This window comes from Cupressus sempervirens, chromosome 5 (assembly GCF_028749045.1).
Source record: "Cupressus sempervirens isolate cs-2001-9-10 chromosome 5, ASM2874904v1, whole genome shotgun sequence".
NCBI lineage: Eukaryota > Viridiplantae > Streptophyta > Pinopsida > Cupressales > Cupressaceae > Cupressus > Cupressus sempervirens.
Window position 1 is genome coordinate 119717246 of NC_143122.1, and position 20738 is coordinate 119737983.

At 35.7% G+C, this 20738-nt stretch overlaps 1 pseudogene; it reads right to left on the minus strand.

Moving 5' to 3' along the window:
- LOC149554798 (tlg2p-like protein a pseudogene) overlaps positions 1 to 7946 on the minus strand; it is a 33084-nt pseudogene extending 25138 nt beyond the window's left edge.
- Positions 7947 to 20738: the final 12792 nt, after the last annotated feature.

A 20738-nucleotide genomic window follows, 5' to 3' on the forward strand; every position in this document is an offset into this window, starting at 1 on the left:
TTCTCATTAGAACCCTCCATTCAGAAGTTGATAAGGAGAAAGTGGTGCATTATCTTAATGGGTTAAGGCCAAGTATTCAAGATCAGCTAAGTTTGATTTGAATGAATGGTATTGAGGAGGCATACCAGTTTACCCTAAGAGTTGAGGATAAATTGAGCAAAAAGTTTGACAACAAGAATAGCAGAAGAGGTCACGGTGGATGATCTGGCAGATGATCTTATAGAGGCCATAAAGATGATTAGAAGAATGAGGATGAGGCTAGAAGTAGCAGTCAAAACCAAAGTGGAAACAATTCCAATCATTTCCATGATCAAAACATTAGAGATCAGAGAAGAAGAGGCAGAGGACAAGGATCTAGAAGAGTTGGCTTCTATAGGAAATGTTTTCACTATGGAGAAGAAGGGCATGGAGCATTTGAATGTACCCAGCACCAAGGAAGGATAGATCAAAGAATAGAAGGCCAAGCTAGAGTTGCACATGTTGATGAAGATGCCAGATCATCATATTCTGAAGATTTTGAAAGAGGAGAAGTCCTAATTAACAAAAGAGTCCTATTGAGTGGTGAGAATGAACCTAGTCAAAGAAGGAGCTTGTTTCACACAAGGTGCAAATGTGAAGATAAGTGTTGTGATGTGATCATTGATGGTGGAAGTACTAACAATCTGGTATCAAAAATGATGGTCTCAAAGTTGAAGCTAAAGAGACAAAAATACTTGCATCCATATTGTAATGTTTGGGTGAAGATGACCACAAGGTCTTGGTCAATGAGCAGTGCTCAATGAAATTCAAGATTGGAAGCTACTTGGATGAGATACTATGTGATATCATACCTATGGACATATGTCATATATTACTAGGTAGGTTATGGTAGTTTGATAGACATACAGTATACGATGGGCAAGTGAATACCTACACTTTGACCAAGGATGGAGTGAAACATAAGTTAAAGTCATTGAAGGAGAAAGAAGAAAAGCTATGTAGTGCTATCAAAATATGTTTTGTTAATGGAAAAGAGTTTCTCAAAGGTATGAAGTGTGAGCATATATGTTTTTCTATAATTCCAAAAGATAGTAAAGATGAAGTAGAGGAGGTACCTGTAGAAGTTGTAGATATGTTGGGAGAGTTTTCTTATATTGTATTAGATAATGTACCTCATGGATTGCCCACAATGAGGAAGATCAGTCACTAGATGGATTTGGTTCTAGGAGCTAGTTTGCTGAACAAGGCAATGCATAGAATGACACTAGCAGAAAGTGAACAGTTGAATAGACAAGTTCATGAGTTGTTGTAGAAGGGGTTGATTCGAGAGAGTCTGATTCCATGTACTATACTAGCACTATTAGCACCAAAGAAGAATGGAGAATAGAGGATGTGCACATATTCCTCCACTATCAACAAGATCACAATCAAGTATAGATTTCCATTGCCATGTAGGGATGATATTATGGATCATTTGAGTGGAGCTAAGTATTTCACAAAGATAGACCTAAAAGTGGGTACCATCAGATTCACGTTAAAGAAGGTGATGATTGGAAGATTGCTTTCAAGACCAAAGGACTATACGATTGGTTCGTCATGTCTTTTGCGCTAACCAATGCTCTGAGCACTTTCATGAGGCTCATGAATGAGGTACTAAAGGACTTTTTGGGTAAGTTTTTCATTGTTTACCAAGATGATATTTTGATCTTTATTAAGACATCAAAGGAGCATTTGTTTCATATTCGCATGGTGTTTGATAAGTTGAGGGAAGAAAAGTTGTTGATAAACCTGAAGACGTGCAGTTTTGTAAAGGAGGAGTTGGTATACCTTAGATTTTTAGTTTTAGCAAAAGGTCTAAAAATGGACCCAAAGAAAGTGAAGGCTATCCTTGAATGGCCTACTCCAAGGAGTGCGATGAAGGAAAGATCTTTTCATTGACTGGCTAGTTTTTATAGAAAGTTCATAAGAGGTTTTAGCAGTGTTTGTGGAACCTTTATTGAAACAATGAGAGGGGATAGGAAAGAACTTAAGTGGACTATATGAGCAGATAAAAAATTTAATCTGTTGAAATAGAAAGTTTTGAGCAGCCTGTTTTAGCTCTTCCTATTTTTAAGAACGTGTTTCAAGTAGTGGTATTGCAATAGGAGTTGTTATGAACCAAGACGGTAGACCTATTGCTTATTTTAATGAGAAGTTAAATGATTCAAAAAGAAAATATTATGTTTATGATTAGAAATTTTATGCTATAGTTCAAGCATTGAAGAAGTGGAGACACTATCTTCTTCCTAAGGAGTTTGTTTTGTATATTGATCATCAAGATTTGCAATGTTTGAATAGTTAAGGAAACGTTAACCAAAAGAATTTGAAGTTGGTTCAGTTTTTGTAGAGTTATACATTTGTTTTGAAACACATGAGTGAGAAGTCTAACAAAATTGTAGATGCTCTTAGTAGAAGAAAACTTTTGCTAAAAGAGATACAGATAGAGGTGGTTGGGTTCAACAAACTTAGTACTTTGTATCCAGATGATCATGATTTTGGTGAAGTGTGGAAGGCTTGTACAGAACATGTTACACTTGATAGGACAAAGTGGTTGGATTTCATGATCCAGGATAGTATGTTGTTCAAAAGAAGCTAGTTATACATTCCTAGAAGTTCAATGAGAGAGAATCTCATCGAGGAGAAGCATAGTGGAGGATTGGTTGGACATATTGGCAAAGATGAAACCATTTCTTTGGTTGTTGAGAATTATTACTAGCCATAGTTGTAGAAAGATGTTAAAAAGTTTGTACAAACTTCCAAAGTATGTCATATGGAAAAAGGAGTGACGAAGAATACAGGGTTGTATCATCCATTACCTATACCAAAGAATCCATAGGAGGATGTCAGCATGGATTTTATTCTTGGATTATCGAGGACAAAGCATGGTCATGATTCTATTTTTGTGGTGGTTGACAGGTTTTCAAAGATGGCACATGTTATTCCTTGTAAGAAGACAAGTGACATAATTCATGTGGCAAAGTTGTTTTTCAAAGAAGTCATGAGACTACATGGTCTACCAAAGAGTATAGTTTCAGATCAAGATACCAAATTTTTTGGTTATTTCTAGCATACATTGTGGAAGAATTGGAAGACAAATTTGAAGTTCAGTTCATTACATCATCCACAAACTAATGGATAGAAAAAAGTTGTGAATCGCATTTTGGGAACTTGCTCAGATGTTTGGTTGGAGACAAGCCAAAAGGATGGGATATTATTTTACCATAGGTGGAATTTGCATATAATAATTTTATCCATAGGAGTACTAGTAAATCATCATTCCAGATTGTATATGGGAGTAGTCCCAAAAATGCTTCTAAATTGAGGTAGTTAGATAAAGGAGAGATAAGTAGTGCTAAGGCAGAAGATTTTGTTGAACATTTGAAGAACATCCATGAGGAGGTGAGGAAGCACATCATAAAGATGAATATGCAGTATAAGGCTAAGGTAGATGTGAAAAGGAGGTATAAGGAATTTCATATTAGAGATGAAGTCATGGTTCATTTGAGAAAGGATAATTTTCTAGTGGGTACATACAATAAGCTAAAGATGAAGAAGTTTAGACCATGCAAGATAGTGAAAAGGTATGATTCTGGAAATGTTTATGAAGTGGAGTTGCCTAATGAGTTGAATATTTCACCAATATATAATATTTCATATTTGACAGGGCATTATGAAGAAGGTGATGGAGATGAAGTTGTAGAAGCACAGTGGAGTATTCCAGTAGCTAGTTCGGCTACAAAGGAGATTGAGGAGATACTAGACAATTATGTTGGTAAAAGTACTAGGAACAGAACTTATGAGGAATACCTGGTCAAATAGAAAGGGAGGCCAGTAGAGGATTCATCATTGCTAGCAAGGGAGGAGGTTAATCATCTTGGTTTTTCTCTAAACACCTAAGACATGATCGAGTCACCTCTCAAATTACCCCAAGCATCTCATGCAGGAGCATCTTTGGTGTAAGAACAATCTTGCATCACCCAAAAATATATTCTCTTTTCAATCTTTTCTATTTTAATAAGGACTAGTAGACATAGTGGTTACTATTTATGGGAACTTTTTATTTTTAGTAAGTTTTTCATATGAGCTCAAAATGTTCTAATTTTCTACATGATGGTTCATTTTGGAATTATAAGCCTACCATAAAAATCTCATTGCTGCAACTTAAGTATTGAAGAAGTTATTTTGGATTTTCGGTGGAAATATTTGCAAAAAAATCTTGAGGCTCACTATTGGAGGCCTTAAAGTGCTCGAATGAGGTCCAAAAACTTGATAGAAGGGCACTTTTGTGGTTTTGATCTTGTGGATCAGGAGCTGGCATTCCTGAAAAGTGGTTATGATAGCCAATCGGAGCAACGGTTCAAGAGTTATGGCCTTCTAAATTTAGGCTATTGAAATTTCTAAAATAATTTGTCAAAGATGTATTTAGTCAACTTTGTATGTATTGCTAGGGTCTGTTAGCCCTAGGTATTAAGTTTGAGCATCTAGAACCTTCCCAGTGGCATAAAATTGCCTATTTAAGAAAGGCCCGAACATTGTCTAGGACAACTCTTGGTGGTAGTTTGTTGCATAGTCTTGCAGATTACTGTAATGAAGGCACCCATGGGGTTTAGCATATTGTACTTGTGAATTTTGTAATTTCGCATTTGTGGTGCAAATAAGAAGTCCATATTTTATTCTTGCATTTGATGTTGTTTCTTTGTTTATGTTATGTGTTTATGGTATTAAGGGGAGCATCCTTCATCACTTACCCTTTCACAAGGAACTTTTATATTAGTGCATCATCTTATGGACCTTATTCCCATTAGGGTTTTCCCTGTAATCAAGGGTTTCCCTAATTAACAAATCTGGTATTATTTTGCATGTGTTTTACCTTGTGGTTGTTTCATATATTGGCTTTGGATTTTATAAAGTTAAATTTAAGTTGTTTAAGCACACAATTGGTTCACCCCCCTCAGCTCCCCCACCTCAATTGTGTTGGTTGACTTTACTTTCTAATAGTTCCTTCCAATTGCTCCATTAAGTTTTGTGTGGTTTCTCGATGCCATTTTTCTCTATCCTTTTATTTGATGATGTTTGAGTTTAATTTGACTCAAATTTTGATAGAGAGACTTTCCTTCAATTTTTTTAATTCATATTTGACAGTTTGATCTTCTTCATCAAAAAATGCTCTTTGTTAACAAACAATATCCATAAGAATATTCATTTTATTAACACTATTATGTATTCATTTATTTGGCATATTCATTCATGTCTCTTGTTATCAAGTTGGTCTCAAACCCTTGTGGGAACTACATTTTCATTCACTTGCTAATCAATGATGCCTATTACTAGACAGGAAGCAAACTAGTTATAGATAAATCATTGTTTGTTAATTTTGAGTTATGTATGTATGTAGAGAGTATATATATGAATTAGGACATGTCATTTCTTAGATCCATCAGATCTAACTTATTATTGTTACACTTTTAGGATGCAGGATGGGGAAGAAGTAGGGATGCAAGGTAGTGAGAACACTACAACCAACATGAATTAGTACTTGCCAGTCATTCATGCAATTACTGACCCCTTTTCATATGTTTTCTTTTTCTTTTACACATGTGTATCCATATCTTATATTAGAAATATATTAAATTATTTATAGATAGTTTCATGGCTTGTGTAGATCATTTTTACAATACTTTGATGAATAAAATATCACATTATCATAAACATCTTGGAGAATTTTACTTCTTTATTGTATTCTTTTCTTCATAAAATGAAATAAGTCAATTTTTTATTCAAATTTACTTCATTTATCAAAAAGGAACAAATTGAAGGAATAAGAATAATGAATCTTTTTCTTGAAAGCTTTAGAGCTCTACTAGGATTGAACCTTGTCAAAAATTTGGTAACAATTTTCTTGATCCAAAGAAATTTTCATGAGATGGAAAAACTTTAGAATATGGACAAGTGTAACTCATTAATGCTTTATATATAGAGGGAAAATGAATAGAATATAAATTTTCATCTATAAAATTTCTAATCATAGTAATCTATTCTATCATGTAATCTTATTCTATTTCATCAAGTTTCTTCATATAGGAGTAAATAGTCAACATCATTATCTAGTGGCTCATCCAAAATAGAGGGATCATCAAGGGAAAAAATTATAGGAAATAGGGAAGTAACAAACTTAGGGGATGATTTAAATCAGTTACACTTAAACTCTAACAATTTAAATTCTTACACCCTTCTATATTGGAAACCCTTATGCACCAGAACCCTTATTACTGATTTAGAATGAATGAAGTGTGTAAATATAAATCATAAATTAACCATCATAATACAATGATTTTTTTATCATGGAAACCTAAATTAGGGTGAAAACCATGGTGGGGATGAACCCACAATAAGACCAATAGCTTTTTAGAAGTATGATCTTATGATAGATAAGGAATGCACATATATTCGAGTACAATACCTAGATCTCACTGGTCAATTAACCCTAAGGATCTAATTATGCCTTAGTGAGTTCCACTAGAGTACAATTAGATATGTTATTTAATTCTCTATAAATCTTTAAGTGGGTAATTTAACCTTTATAAAATCTACACAAATGCTTTAGAAATAATCTTTGGCATCTATGACCAATCCTTCTCTTGTGCAACACACATATTTTCCCTAACTCATTACCCTTTATATAGAAACATGTTGGCCAAACCTATATTTGATTTTCACCTCTTTGTGGCAAGACCTATGATCCTAAAAAAATAAGACTTCATAAAAAAAATATTTGATTTTTCATTGCCACCTTGAGATCATAACTCATCCTAAAAACATTTTACCAACTTCCCTATAATGTTTTGACAAGTTTCTTGACATGTTGGCCAAGAACACAAGAACACCTCCAATAATTGCCAGAATACTTTAAAATCAATCACATAGATTAATTTGAGTTTTCATCGAATTAGAAACATAACTCAAGAACATCCTTATGCATTATGAATACCAGACAAATAATTGAATCATCCACGAGATTTTCTAGCAGTTCTTGCCAACCCTCAAGAATACTATCACCCTCATCTATAACACTTTAAATGCATTGCGGGCCTTCAAAATCACAAGCCCTTTGAATGATAGACATATTTCTATGTACCATTCATATTCCCATCTGCACAACCAAATATCTATTGTGAACACATGCACAAAGCAATATCTGGAACTCTGTTACATTGGTAGATGGTAAAGTCACTAGTCACCTTTTGTGATCTTAGAACCTAATCAAATAATTATGGAAATAATAAAAATTTGACACATTAACCATGTATACAACCTCTAAAACATCCCATGTGGTTCCAAAATCATCATCCTAAACAATCATCCTTCATCATGTCACTAAAATGTGTGTTAATTTTAATAAAATTACTCAACATGCATGTTGACACCAATGACAACACATCAAACTTACCAACATAAATATCATCACACATAAATAAATAAACCTTTAGGAGAGGATAGTTATAACTCACTAAAGCTCCATTCTTAAAGGGGGGTTATTGAAATGAATAGAAGGCAAGTATCATTAAGGGAATTGTCATATTTCACAAAGTTATTCTCATGCAAGAGATACATATTAAGAGAAGAGTTAACATTAATATTTAATGGTTCTCTCGAAAGAGAGAGGTCATTGAAATAACTTTCAAAAACATCAATATGTCCTTATAATAGAGATAATATTTGATAGACCCATTTATGGTGAGATAATAGAAGCCAAAATAAAAGAATATGTTTTATATTTGTTCTTTTTTAGTTCTAACATAATAGAAAGACAAGTTAATTTAATGTAACAATATGTTCGCTATTTGGAAGGTAATGTAACAATCAATACTAAGAACTAATATATTTGATTACCTTCCATGAACTAATGGCCCACTTTCCCCAAAGGTCATCGTGTATTGACCATAAAACTAAGAATCGTCTATCCACTATATGCAATCAGAAACTTTAGTCATTGACACTTATCAAAAAAGTATATAGTCATATCCTTTAGCCAAATTTCCTTTACCAAATAACCCACGTGAATAGTTTATTTTGTGCCCTTAGCTAATAGGAAAATTTCATTGACAAGTAGACTTACAAAATTTTGATTATCTAAATGTTTCGAATAGAAAGAAGAATGGCTTGGGCAATCAAGATCCATCAAAAGTGAGGTTCAATGGATCTTTAATAGTTATGTTTTAGAATATTTTGATAAGGATAAGATCCATGAAAGGTGAGGTTCAATGGATCTTTAATGGTTATCAATCTTTAAAGAAAAAAATTAAAAGAAATTTAAAAATGCCCTTATTTCCCACTAATGCTTCTAGGACTAAAAAAACCCTAAACTCAAAGAATACATTTCATTTTTTAATTTTACGTTTGTGCTTCTATAGACTTCTAGGGACTACTTTCAATATTTTTTTGATAACTTTGTTGAAGTTTCAAGCATTTGCACAAACACTAGGCTCATGTACATGTAAGATTGGATAATTACAGGAAACACCTATTCTAGAGCTCTCAATTTACCTTCTCTATCTTATTTTATGTCTTAAACCTATGAAAATACATGAAGTTGTGACTTCTTTTCCTTTGCTTGTGTTTTTATCCCTATTTCATATATAGGTGTTGTGAAAAGCATGAAAATTTGATGAGTGGTGCAAATAATGGCTTATAGACCTTCATATAATATTTTATGCACTATTGAGCATGATTTCTTGTTCTTGTCTAGAAAAAAAAAAATTTGAAGTACATATTGTGATTGTCTTTAAAGTGGCATATATCTATGTGTTTTTCTCATCATTTGGGTTTTATAATGAAAAAAATATATTAGAAAACTCTACGTATTTTTTTAGGTTCCTTTAATGTAGGATCTGTATGTTAGCCTCATTCCTTGTCTCTATGTCTCCATATATAGGTCCTACCCTTATACTTGGTTTATTGATCCTTTGTTTCATTTGTATCTCTTCCAAACTATTCAAGGCTTCACTTCTTTAAGATTCTATTTTCATAGGTATTCAAAACTCAAGGTTTTTAAATCTTTCAATCCTTTACTTGTATTATGTACTTGCATAATATTTTTCATTTTCATTTCTCTATTCTCACATCTCTGTTAATTAACAAAGTCGAGCACAGTTTAACAAAGTTAGTAAAAGACTCTTAGGTGGAAACACTTATCTTTATCTATGATTTGTTTACCTCTTTTTCTGCACAAATGTAGTTTGCATATCTTAAGCACCATCTCTTGATTTTTTATAGCATACATTTCTCTTCTCAAACAAGGAAGATATCTCTCCAAGTAGGAATTTTGATCTAAATACCACTAGCTTATAAATCCTTAAAATAATTGTCCATATCATTGTATCTTCCAATCTATCTCTACTTTCTAAAAGTATAATTATTGCAAAAATGAACACATTTTCATTTTATTTAGTTACATATGATCCATGTGTTGATGTTTACGCAATGTATAGATGTTCAATACTTACATCTTTTGTAGTGTGTCTCGTGTTTACAGTCTATACCTTGTATATTTTGATTTGAGAGATACTTGATACTCTTTTTATATGTACTTTGAGATTACCTAAGGATCAAATTTTATACTATGATTTAATATCATAGATGATATAGTGCTATGTTGTTCATTTTACCATATTTGCATGTTGATGCCATTTTGAGATGACAGTAGATCTATGATGATATCTGATTACCTAGTATTTGGACTTACATTTTGATTATGTTATGTGATGGATTTTATGCTATGGTGATTTACGTCATTCTTGTCTCTTTATGCTATATGTGAACGTGAGTAATGCAAATGGATTAATTAGTTATTTAATGAATTATTTCTTCTGCTATGATATTATATGCAATTGCACTTGATCGTGTGTTTTAGTGTGCGGCAATCATGTCCCTGGCAGTGGCACATGGAGTTAGTGATTCTGTTATTCATATTTTACCAATGTCGTCCCTATATGGTCTACATATCCTTATTTAATTGTTTAAATTAAAACCTTTTGGTGATTAGTAAATCCAAACTCATCCACATTATGTGATTAGACCAATGAACATGTCTATGCATTTAGAGGTTCACATTGTCACAAAAGTTGTTCAGTCATTTCTATGATTTTGGGTTTTTGGGCTTTAAATCTTCTAGAATTTAATTTCTAAAAACTTTTCCTTAGGTGGATTCTTGTTATGAGGAATAACCTATTTTCATTTGGGTTGATTCGAGGTTTAGCTAGTATAACTGGCTATTTGTCCTAATCGACTATTCACTCAAAAAGTGAATAAGTATTGGAAGAGGGAATTTATTATTCACTTCTTACCTTTTGAAAACAAAAATTTGAGAGCTTTTTGGAGAATTCTCTTATGGAGGATCACGTTTCCTATTCATTCTGGGAGCTGTGAGTGTGGGATCTTTGCTAGGTAGGTCTTGTTGGATCCAACTCGGGCAGACCTTACTTTGTCATGATTTAAGGAAACTTTGATGGGCATTTTATTTTATTATGCAGGTTTTAGTTTTTGCTCCTTTTGCTATCAGGTAGGGCTTTCCTATTTTCTTGTTTTAGTTTTGTTTCAAGTTCTATTTTTGGTAGTCATTTGTCTAGAGGTTGAGAACTAGTGTTCCCCTCCGTTTATGTTTGCTAGTTCAGCCTGGTTTTTCAAGTATGAAAATTTTTCCAATTTTTGGGATGGGGGTTTAGGGTTTCATGCTATTATACTGGTCATTTTTCATTCAGTGTCTAAACCCAACTATTATTGAATTTTCAGGGGTTTTGTACCCAAACACCAAATGGGTTTTAATTTTGAAGTTTTCCAATTTTGGGGGTTTTTACCTCATTTTGTATGCCACCCTATTTTCTTGAGTTTTCTTAGCATGAGTTTGGTCATAGACCTGGATCATCTACTTGGATGTCATTTGGACTTTTGTTGCACTTTTTATGTTGCATTGGGATGTGTGTTGCATCCATTCTCCTGAGTCTATTTTCAGTTGAGAGACTTTCTGCATTGTTTTCTCATCCAGACCTTGTGTTATGATCTTTGTGATGGTGGTGTGTCACACACAAGTACATGTGCATACATTTATCAAGTGACTTGCCAGTCCTGATATTTTGTGGTACTTCTAAAAGTTATGATCATTGGAATTGGGTTGGGAATTTGCATGCCTATGGGCACTCATTGTTGGATGAGCATGGGTAGGGTAGGGTAGCATATGGAGGGTGCTTCTATCTCACAGCCTAGTGTCATGACACCATAGGGTGGGCAAAGGAAGTTTTAAGTAAGTGATAACTAAATAAACACTAGGTGGTAATAAAATTTAAGATAATAAAACAATGCTTCAATGTGAGAGCCTCCATTGAGTGTCTGACCAAGACCTGTAGTTATGCATTTTCTATGTCTTGGATTTAGTCATCATATTGTCTGGCATGTGTGTTAGCCATGGACATTTTCTTTTTGTGTGTTTAGGGTTGGATCATTATCTCCATTAGCATAGCAGGTGTGGGCCTACAGGTTCCACGTGGTTGGGAGGCATAGCTAACTATATCAATGCTAGGGACCGGTGTACAGAGATGGTCTTTTGTACTAGTGTGACTGTTGTTGCATGTTTTCACTTGGTAATTCAAGTTCCAAAGTATGCTTTCATTGGGATGCTTGTATATCATGTTTAGATGATGTTAGTTATTGACGCATTTCCTTATTATGGTGATTTGCATATGATAGATGATGTTAATTTTTTTGTAGGATTATCTTATGCTTTGATTTTAGCATGTTAGATTTCTTTATGCTTATGTTGTAGCATGTTTTAGTAGTGACATCCTTCTTATGATAGTACTGACAATCTGTTTGGTAGCTTGAGATGTTACGCATGAAGGATGGCTAGGGCCCATGATGGTCTCACGATGCTATTGTGGTTGGGAGGAACCGCATAATTAGTTTGGTTGTACAGTGCATTGCAATGTTATTTTAGTTATTATGATGTTGGTTCTGTACACTGCGATATTTTCTTCTACACTTTTCCTTTTCTACCTGTTTAGATGGTTAGTTGTGTTTCCATGTTTTAGTATTGTGTTTGAGTGTTTACACCTCGAATTATGAATCTTGTACTCCCTAGTATGGAGGTTCTAAACTTAGTTTACACCTTTTGTTCATCCTTAGGAGTTTTTCTTTCTTTTCTTTGGTGACCATGTGTCAACATGGGGTGATACAATATTGTGTCACACACCCATTGGAATTTTTTCATGCATTCCCTAATTTTGTCGCACGCCTCTTAGAGAAATATCATGTGATACTTTCCAGTGTCACATCCCCTTTAAAGAAGTGTCGTACGATACTTGTAAAGTATCACATGCCCTTGAGAGAAGTATCACCCAAACCCTGAAAGTGTCGTACCCCTTCTTGTGGAATGTTATGCGATACTAGAAAGTATCATCCAATGCTAATTTAAAGTATCACCTGGTATTTGCCAAAACCTGTCCGAGCATATAGCGGGCACTTTTTGGTAAGACCCAAAAATTTTGGAAAGTTTTTAGGGTACCCTCTTAGGTGTTCTTAATCATTTGGTGTCACATTTTGAATTCAAAATATTTCAATTCGAATGTAGTTATGTGTCTTCCAATGTTAGTCATTTTGGTTAGTAGTGGCATTTGGAGATCAATTGGTGTTAGGATGTTTGGTTAGTCTTCCATTGAAATCATTGTGATCCTCATGTGTTGTATGTTGTGTGCATTCATACTTGTTAAAAATTTAAAATTAAAATTTATCTTGGCTTATATTTATTCTTGTTTTCAAGGATCTCTGGGCAGGGCATTACATCTAGTATTAGAACCCATGTTAAAACATTGGGATCTCTATGTTATGCTCCCAATATGGTTTTGTTTTCCATTGTGTATTGTTATATTATGTTTAATTATTTGATATCTCACTGGTTCATGCTTTCAACTCTTATGCTTTTGATCCTTATGTCTGAATTTTTCTTGTTGCTTCCATAGTGATGCCTCCTGAATGTAGGTTTGGTCGAGGTGGTAACCAAAGGGTGGTTCAGGAGGAAGAACACCATGAGGAGGAATGGCAAGGCAGTGGGAGAGAAAAATTTAATGCTAATCAGAATGTCATGGGAGCATTGATACCAGTGCTTTAAGAGATTCTTTCTCATTTGGGCCCTCGTGTTGAGGAGTGCCAATAGGACCATAACCAGGAGGAGGATTCCCATCATTTAGAGCATAGAGAGGAGGAACATGAGTAGGAATGTTCTCAAACACCAACTGGTGGTAGGAGGCACTGATGGAGAGGTTGTGGTCAGGATGAGGATGACTTCACCCAAATTGAAATCATGCAAAAACTTCAAAGGTCCAAACCACTAGTGTTTCATGGCCAGGGAACAGGACTCAAGGCTAAGACTTGATTGCTTGATATGGGTCATTGTTTCTCCTTACTACCTTATGGGAGCAATGTGAAGGCCCGTTGTGTGATCACACAACTAAGGGAACATGGTTTCATTTGGTGGCATTCAAAGAGTGATAGGCTCAATATCAGTGTTGCAGATTTCACCTAGGAGATCTTTGAGGAGAGGTTTAGAGAGAAATTCCTATCACCATAGTACCATGAGGCTCACATTGATGAAATCCATGAGCTTAGACAAAGCTTTATGGTAGTTGATCATATGAGAAGAAGCCCCTTGGTTTGAAGAAGTAGTCGAGCTATAGGCATGATGAGGCACTTACTACTCAACATTTTGTCAAGAGCCTCAGGGACTCCATTATTGGAGATATTCGTGCCCGTCAATTGAGAACACTTTCTCTTGCCATTGAGAAGGCAAGGATCATAGAGATAAATGTGGCTAGGGGTCTTAGTGGTAAATCTAGTTCTCAGAACCAAAGTGCTCAAAATTTAGGGCAGGATGCACAGTTTACCCAGTCCTCAGGGAAGGGCCAAGCCCAATAAGACCTTCTTAGACTGGTAAACATCGTGTGCATTAGTGGGGATATTGGACCAAGGGTGGTCAATCTTCTAGTATCTCAAGAAGGAAAGGAGATAACCAGAACTAAGCATAGAAATCTCAGTAGGGTCATCCACTTTAGAGTGCTCAGTAGAATTCTAGCAAGGGTAGTGAACCTTATCCTAGTGCTACCCAGGGTGGTCGTGAAACAAGTTCCAACTTTGGAAGAAACTTTTATTCATGTGGTTGGCCTAGCCATAAATCTTTTGAGTGCTCCATTAAACCATATTTAGGACCTAGTAAGGGCATAGTGAGGTCTAAGCCTACCTGAAGGAGATGCGGGTAGGAATCACCGAGTCTTTGCGGTAGTTGACAATCATCAAGGTATAGTAGTTGAGGCTATAGGTACATTGTATGGTATTTCATCTTCTATTTTATTTGACTCAAGTGCTTCTGATTCTTTCATATCACCATATCTTATTCAGCGATGTGGGCTAGTGGCAATGTATCGCATCAATAGGTGGTAGTTTGAGTTAGCCATGGGTTCCAAAGTTGTTGTTGACTCATTGGTTAGGAGTTGTGTTTTGAATTTGAGAACCTTCACCACCATAATGGATCTACACATTCTACCTCTGGGATCGTATGAAATTTTGTTGGGCATGGATTGGTTAGCCACCCATCAAGCGAATATCGATTATCATCATAAAATGGTACAGTGTGTTGATGACATAGGTGGGTAGGTGGAACTTTTGGGAGTCTTGAGACCAGTCTCACTTCGGATGATCTCAGCTAATCAGCTAAAGTAGATTGTGCAAAAAGGTTGTTAGTTGTTTCTTGTTTCTATCAGTTATCTAAGGGAAGTTGAGAGTTGTATGGTGACACTTAATGATCACCCACTATTTCATGAGTATGTTGATGTGTTTCCTGATGAGATTCCAGGTATACCACCACAGTGTGACATTGATTTTTGGATTGATTTTGTACCAGGAGTGAGGCCAATTTCATGAGCTCCTTACCACATGACTACTCAAGAGTTGAGTGAGCTTAGATTGTAATTGGAAGAATTGTTAGCCATGGGCCATATTCATCCTAGTGTATCCCCATCGGGTGCACCAGTCATCTTTGTGAAGAAGAAGGATGGTTCTTTGCATTTGTGTATTGAATACCAGTAATTGAATAAGGTGACAATGAAGAATTGTTATCCTTTTCCAAGGATAAATGACTTGTTTGATCAGATGAAGGGAGCACGGGTGTTCTTGAAGATTGATATTAAGTCAGGATACCATCAGCTTTGTATCTAGGAGGCTGATATTTATCAAATAGATTTTCATATGCGGTATGGGCATTATGAGTTCATGGTTGTACCCTTTGGGTTAACCAATGCACCATTAGTCTTTATGACTTTGATGAATGGTGTATTTTACACTTACCTTGATCAGTGTGTCATTGTATTCTTGTATGACATATTGATCTATTCAAAGACTGTGGAGGAGCATGAAGTCCATTTACGTTAGGTATTGTAGTGCTTGAGAGACCATCAGTTGTATGGCAACTTAAGTCAATATGGGTTCTTCCAGTAAGAGGTGAAGTATTTGGGACACATCATCACTAGTGATGGAATTGCAATGGATCCAAAGAAAATTCATGCTATCATGGATTGGTCGGTACTCACTAATGTCTTAGAAGTTCATGGTTTTATGGGATTGGCAGATTACTACCATTGCTTCATGAAGGATTTCGCACAAGTGGCTCATCCCATCACTTCTCTTCAATGGAAAGGGAAGAAGTATGTTCAGTCAAACCAATGTGAGGTAGCATTTAATGCTCTTAAGGATGTTTGACTAGTGCACCAATCCTTGTAGTGCCTAATCTTGTAGGTCATTTCATGGTTTGCACATATGCTTCATTGGAAGGTGTGGGTGTTGTGTTGATGTAGAATGGTCACGTAATTGCATATGAGTCTAGGAAACTCAAGGACCGTGAGCTTAACTACCCCATTCATGATTTTCAGCTCATGGTCATGGTGCATGCCCTTGTCCATTGGAGGAATTTTCTTTTGGGACATAGGTTTGAGTTGCATAGCAATCATAGGAGCTTGCAGTATATCTTTACTCAGCCAAACCTAAATGCACAATAGCATTGCTGGATGAAGTTCTTGTGCGAGTATGAATTTGATGCTCATTACATTAAAGGGAAGGAGAATTTCATAGCAGATGCCCTAAGTAGGAGGTGACATGAGGCATCAGTGATGTCATTGGGAATGGATTTGTGAGGTCATATCTTGGAGGCTTTTCCTAGTGAGACTTTGAATCAAGAGGTGAGGGTGGAGATCGAGTCTAGACATACTCTTGAGGAGAGATTTTCAGGTTATATGCTTGAGTACAATAGACTATTGCAACACTTGGGATGTATCTATATAGCCATGTCAAGTGATCTTTGTACCTTGATCTTCTTAGAAGCACATCATGCACCATATTCTGCACATCCCAGTGTTAAGAAGATGCATGCTGATCTTAAACAGTTGTACTTTTGGGCAGGGATGAGGCATGATGTTGTTGATTTTGTTGCTAGATGTCTTGAGTGCCAGAGAGTGAAGGTAGATCATTAGCATCTGGTAGGTCTTTTGCAGCCACATATCGTTCCAAAGTGGAAGTGGGATACAATATCCATTGATTTTATCATAGGGTTGTGTATGTCATCACGGAGACATGATTGTATCATGATGACAATGGACAAGTTGTCCAAGGTAGCACACTTTTCACCCATGAGAACATCCTACATACCTTCTTTTGTAGCGCATGTTTTCTTGGAGGATTTTTTTTTGCATGGGATCCCTTGTCGGATCATTTTGGATAAAGATCTAGTGTTTACCTCTGCAAAGTGGATGTCTCTCCATTATGCTTTGGGTGTGCAGCTCAATTTTAGTTTGGCTTATCACCTAGAGACCGATGGTCAAACTGAGAGAATGAATCAAGTTCTAGAGGATATGCTTCGCATGTATGTTATGGATAGGCAAGTGAAGTGAGAGGACTATTTTTACCTTGTTGGTTTGCATACAATAATGGGTATCATAGTTCTCTTGGAATCTCACCTTTCCAGGCCTTGTACAGTAGACCATGTCATGCCCCTTTAAGTTGGGATTTCTTAGAAGACCAAGTTCTTTTAGGTCCAGAGATGCTTCAGGATATGGAGTAGCAAGTTGTTCACATTAGGGAGCATTTGGTTACTACTTAGAATAGCCAGAAGAAGTATGTAGATTCCCATAGGTTGGATCATCATTTTTTTGTTGGTGACAGGGTGTTTTGAGAGTGCGTCAGAGGAAGAGCCCCATCCATTATGGGAAATTCTCTAAGTTGGTACCACGTTTTGTCGGACCATTTGAGATCCTTGAGAGGATTGGTCCTATTTCTTATTGACTAGCATTGCCAACTAGCCTATCACACATCCATGATGTTTTTCGTGTTTATGTTTTGAGGCAGTATATTTCGGATGTCACCCATGTTCTTGATTGGGATGCTTTGCAAGTAGCAGATGGGCAGCTTACTTTGGAGTATCCTATAGCACCAAAGGCTAACCTTGCAAGGTTGAGACATCGAGCAGGTAAGGGTCCAATGGGACCTAAGTGATGAGACCTCTGCGACTGGAGAGGATACTACACGACTGAGGGGATTGTACCCCTATCTTTTTGTTGGCTTCCAGGAGTAAGCCTATGCTAGTGGGGAAGGATGTAGTGCCTCTTGTGTTTGTAGTTTGTATCTTGTCTATTTTGATTTGAGAGATACTTAATACTCTTTTTATATGTACTTTGAGATGACCTAAGGGTCGAATGTTATACTGCTATGTTGTTTAGTTTACCATATTTGCATGTTGATGCCATTTTGAGATGACAGTAGATCTATGATAATATTTGATTATCTAGTATGTGGACTTACTTTCTTATTATGTTATCTAATGGATTTTATGCTATGGTCATTTATGTCATTCTTGTCTCTTTATGCTATATGTGAGCGTGAGTGATGTAAATGGATTAACTAGGTATTTAACGCATTATTGCTTTGGCTACGATATTATATGCAATTACACTTGATGTGTGTTTTAGTGTGCAGGAATTATATCCCTAGCAGTGGCACATGGAATTAGTGATTCAACTATTCATATTTTACCAATGTTGTCCCTATATGGTCGATGTATCCTTATTTAATTGTTTAAATTAAAACCTTTTAGTGATTAGTAAATATGAAGTCATCTACATTATGTGATTAGGCCAGTGAGCATGTCTATGCATTTAGAGGTTCACATTGTCACAAAAGTTGTTTAGTGATTTCTATGATTTTTAATTTCCGGGCTTTAAATCTTCTTGAATTTAGTTTTTGGTAGCTTTGCCTTAGGTGAATTCTCATTATGAGGAATAACTTGTTCTCATTTGGGTTGATTCGAAGTTTAGCTAGTCTAAAAGGCTATTTTCCCTAATCAGCTATTTACTCAAAAAGTGAATAAGTATTGGAAAGGGGATTTTATTATTCACTTCTCACCTCTTGAAAACAAAAATTTGAGAGCTTTTTGGAGAATACTCTTTTGGAGGATCATGTTTCTATTAATTCTGGGAGCTGTGAGTGTGGGATCTTTGCGAGGTCGGTCTTGTTAGATCCAGCTGGGATAGACCTTTCTTTGTCATGATTTACGACAGCTTTGGTAGGCATTTTATTTTATTGTGCAAATTTTAGTTTCTGCCCTTTTGCTGTCAAGTATGGCTATCCTATTTGCTTGTTTCAGTTTCATTTTTGAAGACTTTTTTTTGGTAGCTTTTTGTCTAGAGGTTGAGAACTAGTGTTCCCCTCCATTTCTATTTGCTAGTTCTACCCGATTGGTTGGATATGAACATTTTTCTTATTTTTGGGATGGGGGTTTGGGGTTTCACATAGTTATGCTAGTCATTTTTGCATATGGTATTCAAACCCAAATATTATTGAATTTTTGGGGGTTTTGTACCCAAAGACCAAATGGGTTTTAATTTCAAAGCTTTCTAATTTTGGGGGTTTTTACCTCATTTTGCATGCCACCCTGTTTTCTTAAGTTTTCTTGGTATGAGTTTGGTCGTGGACCTAGATCGTCCATTTGGATGTCAATTGAACATTTGTTGCACTTTTTATGTTGCATTAGGATGCATGTTGCATCCGTTCTCCCAAGTTTGTCTTCAGTTGAGAGATTTTTTGTATTTTTTTCTCATCTAGTCCTTGTGTTATGATCTTAGTGATGGTGGTGCACCAATGTGCCACACACGAGTATGTGTGCATACATTTTTTGAGTGACTTGTGAGTCCTGATATTTCGTGGTACTTCTAGAAGTTATGATCATTGGGGTTGGGTTGGGAATTTGCATGCCTATGGGCACTCATCATTTGATGAGCATGGGTGGGTTAGTGTAGCATATGGAGGGAGCTTCTATCTCACAACTTACTGTCATGACACCATAGGGTGGATAAAGGGAGTTTTAAGTGATAACTAAATAAACACTAGGTGGTAATAAAATTTATGATAATAAAACAATGCTTCAGTGTGAGAGCCTTCCATTGGGAAGTTGAGTCCGCATAGAGCCTACCTTGGGCTTGTCGATGCCAAGCGACTCTCCAAGATGTTAGCCCCTACTTAGTAGCCCATTGAGTGTTTGATGAGGACCTATAGTTATGTATTGTCTATGTCTTGGATTCAATCATCATATTGTCTGGCGTGTGTATTAGCCATGGACATTTTCTTTGTGTGTGTTTTTGGTTGGATTGTTATCTCCATCAGCATAGCTAATGTGGGCCTATGGGTTCTACGTGGTTGGGAGTCATAGCTACTTATACCACTGCTAGGGATCGGTGTATAGAGATGATTTTTTGTCCTAGTGCGATCATTGTTGGATGTTTTCACTTGGTACTTCGGGTTCCAAAGTATGCTTTCTCGTGATTTATGTTTTCATTGGGATGCTTGTATATCATGGTTAGATGATGTTAGTTATTGACACATTTCCTTATTATTATGATTTGCATATGATAGATGATGTCAGTTGTTTTCTAGGATTATCTTATGCTTTGATTTTAGCATTTTAGATTTTCTTATTCTTATGTTGTAGCATGTTTTAGTAGTGACATCCTTCTTATGATAGTACTGATGATTTGTTCAGTAGCTTGGGATGTTACACATGGGGGATGGCTAGGGCCCACGATGGTCTTATGATGCTATTGTGGTTGGGAGGAACCGTATACTTAGTTTGGTTATATATTGCATTGTGATGTACTTTGTTAGTAATTTTGGTCAATAGTGATGTTTGGAGATCTATTGGTGTCAAGATATTTAGTTAGTCTTTCGTTGCGATCATTGTGATCCTCATATGTTGTATGTCATGTGCATTCATACTTGTTTAAAAAATTAAAATTAAAATTTATCTTGTCTTATATTTATCCTTATTTCCAAGGATCTCTAGATGAGGCATTACATCTTTACTACTTATGCCTATGTAATCACTATATTGATATGTTACTTGAATTATTTATTTTCTACTAGAAAAAGTAGATTCTCCAATGATGACATTACCATCACTAATTTGTAGCATCTTTTGAGAACCATTGTACCATTAAGAAAAATCTCTTGACATTTAATATTGAAGGAATAATACAACATACTATCGAAACCAATGAAAAAGCAGTGAACCTCCCTAGATATTAAAGATTGAAGGGATAAACACAAAACTTTCACTAATAGAAAACCTTTAATGGAAAACCAAC